Source organism: Triticum aestivum, chromosome 6B (assembly GCF_018294505.1).
Source record: "Triticum aestivum cultivar Chinese Spring chromosome 6B, IWGSC CS RefSeq v2.1, whole genome shotgun sequence".
NCBI lineage: Eukaryota > Viridiplantae > Streptophyta > Magnoliopsida > Poales > Poaceae > Triticum > Triticum aestivum.
This window is the reverse complement of record NC_057810.1, coordinates 546,426,915-546,436,152: the sequence shown is the minus strand read 5'-3', so window position 1 is coordinate 546,436,152 and position 9,238 is coordinate 546,426,915.

Sequence of the window (9,238 nt, the reverse complement as noted above, 5' to 3'; positions counted from 1 at the left end):
CAAAAGTGGATTGACCGAAGCCTGCACCAGCCTCCTGACAGGCTTTGAGGTAACTAATGAAAAGTGTGAGAAAATATCACCCGATAGACAGTAGCCCCTGATACTTTGTTTGGTGTTCGGAAAGAAAAAGCCAAACGGAGGGTCAATTTTTAGTCCGCAGGAGTTTGAAAGTACTTGTCTATGTTAATAAGCAGGCGCTGCTGCTGACCGCCGCTATGTGCACAGCTGAGGTCGCCGGACTCAGGCAGGACCTGGGGCAGGTCGAAGAAGAGCTCACCCTCATGAAGAGGCAACTCGAGGAGAACAAAGGTAAGTGATACCCCGTCCGTGTGTTATATAAGGAGAAAAATCGATGATGCTAACAAAAAGCATCATTAGTATTAATAGGGGCTACGACCGAAGTGGTGGCCCTGAAGAAAGCGCTATCCGAGGCCGAAGCCAAGGCGGCCACAGAGCGCACCGAGCGTGAGAAACAAGATGCTCGGGTGTGGGAGGTACAGCAAGAGCTCCAGGAGTTCGGCAAGAAGTTCGAGTCCTTGGAGCATGACTTCAAGACGCAAGCGTCCGATCTTGCCAAAGCCCTCGAGAGCGTGAAAGATGCCAAGGCCGAAGCCCAAAAGGCCCTCCAAGAAATCCAGGCGGCCAAAAAGATAGCAGTGGGTAAGGCATTTGTTATGCAAATCAAGCATGTGGAGGAGACATTTCTTTTACTCACCCGCATTCGGAGCTCTCCAGGGGCATTCACAGATCTGTCACGCAGCATCGGATGCCGCGGAGTTCTACCGTGCCAAGAAGGGGAGCTCTACGGAGAAGTTGTTTTGGTCCCAGTATACTGGAGCCGAACACCCAATGTCCCTGAGTGACCAACTGAAGCAATTGGTCGAACTCCACAGGGCGGCTGAACTGGCCATGAAGGACCTCATAGTCCGGATGTGCCCTGGTGAGCCCCTGCCTGACAGCTACTTCGGCCTTATAAAGCGGATGGTAAGTGCCTGTCCGCAGCTTGAAGTTATCAAGCAGTCCGTCTGCATTTAGGGCGCCCGCCGGGCCTTTGCCCGCGCGAAGATGCATTGGGCCAAACTGGATGCTGAAAAGCTGGTGAAGGATGGACCTCCGGAGGGTAAGGAGCATTGCTACCCCAAGAAATATTATGATGGCGTTATGAAAGGCGCTCGCCTTGTGGCCGATGAATGCACCAAGAACTTAATCTTTGAGTGAATGGACTTGTGTCATCTTTGTAATATGAGGACGAGTTTGTTTGCGCTATATAACGCTTTGTTGATTTAAAATATTACCTTCTGTGTGGCTGTTTATACAATTCTGAGAGTAGGCCAGTCGTCGGCTTCCGCCCCCGTCTGGGGTGTTCGTGAAAAACCCAAACACTCTTTATCCAAGTTTTTGGTCCTTTAAGGAGGTGTTTGGCGCAGCGAACGAGGCAATCGGACTATGCGGCTTTATAACTCTCACTTGGCCATATATGTCTATAATTTTAAATTTCGGTGAAGCCCCTAGTATTTGGAAGGCCGAACTGGGGCGCTATACACGCCTAAATCGAACAAGGCCGATTCTTCGCCTTAAGCAGAAAAAATCTTTAAGGATTTAGTACGTCTCGAACAGCGACCAGCACTCGCCGCATCATGACAGTCAGTTTTCGGCTTTCTCTACTGAGGTGCTCGTCCGGAAGAACCGGGACACAATCGCAGTAGTTCTCCCTGCGCTACCTTAGCCGATATAACGGAACATAAGGTACCAAAACAAGGGAGCCGGGCTAACCCAACTATTGACCCAAGACATGATTTGGAGCTGATGCATATAGTGCTATAAGTTCGGGGTGCCGCACTGTCGAAAGTGTTCGGACTTTTATTGCCATGTTATGGGGCTCAAAAAAAAGCCCCTGGCAAACTGATCGTACCAAAGTGTACGGATGCAACATTAAATAAATATTCAAGGGAAGATATGAAGATAGTAATAAGAAGCTGACGTTGTATACTATTTTCCATTGTTATTTGGATAATACGGCAAAGCGTATGTGTACAATTAATGCATTAAGCAGAAACAAATAGGACTATTTGACATGTCCCATCCAAGGGCAGGCTGCATGCGGGTATGTAAAAACAGGTATAACGATCATTGGCAGAGACCACCTGGGTATTCCCTTGTGTGTAAAGCTTCTTGCCTCCTTGGTTTTCCTCCCTGTGATGAGTCCGGTAGTCCGATTCTCTGAAGGGGCTGCGCGGAAGTAGGGTCCTGAAAGAAAGAAAGGAGAAGGGTGTGCGGGCCTCGTGGCGGCTGAACCGCACTGTGAGCTGCATCGTCGGCTCGCCTCCGCCTATGCCCATGGTATTTTGAGTGCATAGTTGTGTACGCGTGGCACAAATGCCTCCTCAATGGGGCTGGGGCGGAGGCTGGATTGCTAATCGAGCTTTTGGCATGCCTGACCATCCTGTTGCGGGGTGCTCCGGACTTGCTTGACGGTGTTCGGGGTTGTTACTGCCGAATGGGCCGTCTGTCGAAGAAGGCTGCTTTGTAGTTCTGTCGCAAGGGCCGCAGTGTGCTATTCCGTACGGAGGGAGCGGTCTGTATTTCCATTGACTGTTATAACCCCGCGGGGTCCTGGTATCTTGAGCTTAAGGTATGCATAGTGCGGTACCGCATTGAATCGAGTGAACACGGTTCGTCCCAGTAGTGCATGATAGCCACTACGGAAAGGGACGATATCGAAGATTAATTCCTCGCTTCGGAAATTATCCGGAGATCCGAAGACCACTTCTGGTGTTATTGAGCCCGTACAATGGGCCTCTACCCCCAGAATTACACCTTTAAAGGTGGTTTTGGTTGGTTTGATCCGTGAGGGATCGATGCCCATTTTGCGCACTGTGTCCTGATAGAGCAGGTTCATACTACTGCCATCGTCCATAAGGACTCGCGTGAGATGGAATCCGTCGATGATTGGGTCAAGGACCAATGCGGCTGAGCCACCATGACGAATGCTGGTAGGATGGTCCCTATGATCAAAGGTGATCGGACAGGATGACCATGGGTTAAACTTTGGGGCGACTGGCTCCATCGCATAGACGTCCCTAAGTGCACGCTTTTGTTCCCGTTTGGGGATGTGGGTGGCATAGATCATGTTTACAGTTTTCACCTGGGGGGAATTTCTTCTGTCCCCCAGTGTTCGGACGTCGGGACTCCTCGTCGTCATCGCTGTGCAGCCCCTTGTCCTTGTTTTTGGCATTCAACTTGCTGGCCTATTTGAACACCCAGCAATTTCTGTTAGTGTGATTGGCTGGTTTGTCGGGGGTGCCGTGAATCTGGCACGAGCGGTCGAGTATGCGGTCCAGACTGCACGATCCCGGATTGTTTCTTTTGAACGGCTTTTTCTGCTGACCGGATTTTGAGTTGCTGAATCCGGCATTGACTGTCGTATCATCGGCGTTGTCGCCATTGTTCCGACACTTATGTCTGTTGCGCCGTGGTTTTTCATTACTGTCGCGGACATCTGAAGTGCTGGAGTTTCCTGGCGTGGTGCTACTGCGAGCCAGCCAGCTGTCCTCGCCCGTGCAAAAGCGGGTCATGAGTGTCGTGAGGGCCTCCATGGACTTTGGTTTTTCTTGGCCGAGGTGTCAGGCGAGCCACTCATCGCGGATATTATGCTTAAAGTCCACCAGGGCCTCGGCGTCCACACAGTCAACAATTTGGTTCTTTTTAGTTAGGAACCGAGTCTAGAATTTCCTGGCTGACTCTCCAGGTTGTTGGGTAATGTGACTTAAGTCATCAGCATCCGGCGGTCGCACGTAAGTGCCTTCGAAGTTTTCAAGGAATGCATCCTCAATATTTTCCCAACTGCCGATGGAGTTCGCCGGCAGGCTATTCAGCCAATGTCTGGCTGGCCCTTTAAGCTTAAGGGGGAGATACTTGATGGCATGTAGATCATCACCGTGAGCCATGTGAATGTGGAGAAGGAAATCTTCAATCCATACCGTGGGGTCTGTTGTGCCATCATATGACTCGATGTTGACAGATTTAAACCCTTCGGGGAATTCATGATCCATTACTTCATCAGTGAAGCAGAGGGAGTGTGCGGCACCTCTGTGTCAGGCTATGTCACGACGCAGTCCGACTAGGTCTGGTCGGTTATGTTCGGCCCGGCCGGACTTATTATTAGTGTATCTGGCATGACGGTCATTATCATGTGTTGTGGCGCGCCCCCATGATCCGTAGATCGATCTTGGTGGTCCTACGTTGTTTTCCAATATGTCTCGCAGGTCCTGCGTATTGCTCCGGGCCATAGTGAACTAGCGTGGGGGTGCAGGCTGGTGTTCGGTCTGATACGTCGTTTTATCCCGGCCACGAGGTGGCCGGTCAGCCTCGTCTTGTGTTGGTAGTGGAGGCTCTACGACCTCTTCCTCTAGCTGAGGTAGCAACTTGTGCTTTGGGTAACCCCTAGTGGGGGGCTCGAGTCCGTATTCCTCGGCCGCCAGGACCTCAGTCCATCTGTCTGCAAGCAGATCTTGATCAGCTTGGAGCTGCTGCTGCTTCTTTTTTAGGCTTTCTGCAGTGGCTATAAGCCGGCGTTTAAAGCGCTCCTGCTCTATGGGATCCTCCGGTACGCCGAATTTGTCGTCGCCGAGGCTCACCTCGTCTTCGGAGGGAGGCATATAGTTGTCGTCCTCCAAGTATCCGTCCGTCGCCTGTTCATCTGGGCTGACCTGCCCGTGTTCTTGTTCGGCATGCTCGAAGGTAGGCTGATCAGGATTGTATTCCTCTTCGGCACCATCTGGATTGTTTTCTTCTCTAGTGTCGGTGTTGCTATGGCGGGGCTTAGAGCGGCACCGATGACGCTCATGCTTTGATTTCTTCCCTGAGGGGTTATCTTTTGTTGCCTCATCGCCATTGTTTTCTTTAGGGGTGTCCACCATATATATATCATACGAAGAGGTGGCAGTCCAGCGCCCTGTGGGCGGTGGTTCCTGTTCTTCTCCTGCATTGTCGTCTATACCGTCGATGCCTTCGGAGTCGAAGTTAAGCACGTCGGTCAAATAATCGACCGTGGCTATGAAGTGGGTGGTGGGTGGGTAATGAATTTCTTCGTCGCCTGCTTCCCACTCGAGCCGGACATAGTTCAGCCAGGAATCTCCTGACAGAGAGAGAGACCTTAATGAATTTAGCACATCACCAAAGGGGGAGTGCTGAAAGATATCCGCGGCGGTGAACTCCATTATTGGAGTCCAATCGGACTTGATGGGCCCGGGCGCGCGCGGTTCGGAACCCACGTCCGGACACAGGTCCGGGGGTCCGGTGATGTAGATCCCCTTAACAGCGGAGTCTGTGTTCGGCTCTACCGCCGAAGAGTATGCCGCCTCCATGGTAGGGTCCATCCACTCGTCCTCGATCGAGGCGATCTGCCCCGAATTTAGGTCCGAAGCGGCTGCGGGGGCGATATCCCGAATACTGTCCGATTGCAGATTTAAGTCATGCTCGTCATGACTATTCGGTACTCCCGATGCAGGCCCGAATCCGTCGAAGATCAAGTCTTCGCAGATATCGACTGTGTAATTCAAGTTCCCAAACCTGACCTGATGGCCAGGGGCGTAGCTGTCGATCTGCTCCAGATGGCCAAGCAAGTTGGCCCGCGGTGCAAAGTCGCCGAACACGAAGATTTGTCCAGGAAGAAAAGTCTCACCCTGGACCGCGTTGTTGAAGGTTGGGGGAGCCATCGAGCCTTACAGCGACAACACATAGGAACTCTCAATGAAAGCACCAATGTCGGTGTCAAAACCGGCGGATCTCGGGTAGGGGGTCCCGAACTGTGCATCTAAGGCTAATGGTAACAGGAGACTGGGGACACGATGTTTACCCAGGTTCGGGCCCTCTCGATGGAGGTAATACCCTACTTCCTGCTTGATTGATCTTGATGATATGAGTATTACAAGAGTTGATCTACCACGAGATCATAGAGGCTAAACCCTAGAAGCTAGCCTATGGTATGATTGTTGTTGTCATACGGACTAAACCCTCCAGTTTATATAGACACCGGAGGGGGCTAGGGTTACACAGAATCGGTTACAGAGAAGGAGATCTATCATCCGAATCGCCAAGCTTGCCTTCCACGCAAAGAAGAGTCCCATCCGGACACGGGACAAAGTCTTCAATCTTGTATCTTCACAGTCCAACAGTCCGGCCAAAGTATACAGTCCGGCTGTCCGGATACCCCCTTATCCAGGACTCCCTCAGCAATCAAAATCGATTATATACCTGCACACATAAAACAGTGTGGTCTAGGAAATAATAATATATGTATATATAATACTTGCTTAATTGCTTTACGCGAAAAATAATTTATTTAAAGAGATGCAGGGCGTGAGCGCGACGCAGTGAAGGCGTGACAAAAGCCTGAATTTGCAGGGCGGTCCGGGCTCTGGATACGGTGTTTGCCGAACTATGTACGGAAACTGACCGAACCACCACGCGACCATTTCTAATGTGGCCGCCATTTGATAGATCTGTGTACAGATGATGGAACAAACCAGAGTAATAATTCCTTAAGAAAAATAAACCCAACAAACAAAAATTGTTAGGATTAATAGCACCTAGTTTGTTTGTTGTAGCATTCCGAAGAAAAGCGGCTCCCAAAATTGGGAATCAATCCGCACACCCATTGCCTGATGGGCGATAAAGCGACGGCATGGCGAAGTTGGCAAAGGTTGGCTCGCCAAGGCAAAAGCCTGTGGTCCAGCTAATGTGATGAAGCTGGTCGGCCGGTGACGCCAAAGTCTCTGAAATAAGTTGATGAAGGGATGACGAAGCCCCCAGTCCAGGCGAGGAGACAGAGCAGGTCGGTGAGGAGATGTGTCAGCCGAGGTGTTGAAGTAGTTCGGCGTGGTGGACATCGGCTCGATGAAGCAACGGTTCGGGCATGCCGATGCAAGTCGTAGCATGTGACGTGGTCAATGCTGGCTTGATGAAGTGACCGTGCGACGATGCCGGTGTGCCTGCTCCGTGTAATCCGTGGGACGGCGATGTTGGTGACGACTTATCCCTCGCGATGCCAAACTATTGTTCGACTGGCCGAGATGATGATCCGAAGAAGTTAAGCTCGGCTCAACAAAGCGACGACGTGTCTAGCGCAAGTCGGCCGCCGTGGAGTGATGTTGTCGGGCCGGTTTGACACCGGCAAAGATCGTATTGTAAAAATACTTTTAATATTAATGGGATGTGTTTGATAATAAAACACAATACCCCATACGAAAACGTCCTTCAAAAAGGATGTCCGAAATCCCATTCGTAAAGGAGATGAACTCGGGTCGGATTCGTTCTCGCGTAGAAAAGAGATCCAAAAAGTGATGCACTAATCGGAAGGTTCCCGGAGTTTGGACGGTCGGATCGAGCTGAATTTTTGGCCGGTGGTAGATATGGGAATTCCCCAGCCGATCAACAGTTGGATCTTCCAAAGGACGTCCGAGCTACATGCTGGACACCCTGCTCCAAACTCGTCCAGATTCTCGTCTAGATTCAACAGGGCTTCGGTATATCGGAGATTGCCGGAGATTCCTCCATCGGAACTCGACGAAATTTTTGCAGGGTTGTTGTAGACTTAATTGATACATAATTCCACCGAAGCAATCGTTTAGGCGACACTCGAGGAGGCGGTGGTGGCGGATACGAGTTTGTTGTCCAGAAAAACAGCACTGTCGCCCGAGGGCAATGTTGACGTTGAGCCCTCGAGCTCCATGGATGACTCCTCCATGATCTTGAGAGAGATCGGAGTTGATGTTGATGAAGGCCCTCATCCGAACATGATGATCGGAGGTAGGGCGCAGTCCTCGGTCAAGCCAAGGTGACCAGTCGAGCTGGTGACAAAGAAACCGACGTCGCAGTTGACCTGCAGTCGAGCTATTGATCCTTTCGCCGATCACACAGCGGAACTCTCAATGAAAGCACCAATGTCGGTGTCAAAACTGGCATATCTCGGGTAGGGGGTCCCAAGCTGCGCGTCTTAGGATCGATGGTAACATGAACACGGGATTTTACCCAGCTTCGGGCTCTCTTGATGAGATAATACCCTACATGCTGCTTGATTGACTTTAATGAGTATAGGGGTTACAAGAGTTGATCTACCCCGAGATCATATGTTGTGGTCTAAACCCTAGAGGTATGATGAGTAATGTCATAATGATCTATCGACTAGCCTGGCCTCGGTTTATATAATGTACCAGAGGCCTAGGATAAGAGTCCTAGCCGAATATGCAGGTGGGGGAGGAGTCCTTGTCTTGATCACCAAGTCTTGTGGAATCCTCCTTGTATGCGGCAGCTGTCCGAACTGGCCCATGTGTATACGCCCATGGGGATCCTCGGTCCAATCTAATTGATCGGGAGACGACGTGGTGAGTACCCCATGGTCCAGGACACCGTCACCTACCTATTATGGCATCTCCATCGCCATTCCGAGATATATTGCCATGCAACTTTCCACCGTTCCGTTTATTATGACACGCTCCATCATTGTCATATTGCTTTTGCATGATCATGTAGTTGACATTGTATTTGTGTCAAAGCCACCTTTATAATTCTTTCATACATGTTGCTCTTGATTCATTGCATATCCCGGTACACCACCGGAGGCATTCACATAGAGTCATATTTTGTTCTAAGTATTGAGTTGTAATTCTTGAGTTGTAAATAAATAGAAGTGTGATGACTTCCATATTAGAGCATTGTCCCAAGTGAGCAAATGATGATGGAGACTATGATTCCCCCATAAGTCGGGATAAGACTCCGGACTTTATGAAAAATAACAGAGGTCAAAGAAGCCCACCAAAATAAAAAATGAAAAAAATGAGAGAAAAAGAGAGAAGGGACAATGTTACTATCCTTTTCCCACACTTGTGCTTCAAAGTAGCACCATGATCTTCATGATAGAGAGTCTCCTATGTTGTCACTTTCATATACTAGTGGGAATTTTTTGTTATAGAACTTGGCTTGTATATTCCAATGATGGGCTTCCTCAAAATGCCCTAGGTCTTTGTGAGCAAGCAAGTTGGATGCACACCCACTTAGTTTCTTTTGTTGAGCTTTCATACATTTATAGCTCTAGTGCATCCGTTGTATGGCAATCCCTAGTCCTTGCATTGACATCAATTGATGGGCATCTCCATAGCCCGTTGATTAGGCGCGTCAATGTGAGACTTTCTCCCTTTTTGTCTTCTCACACAATCCCTATCATCATACTCTATTCCAC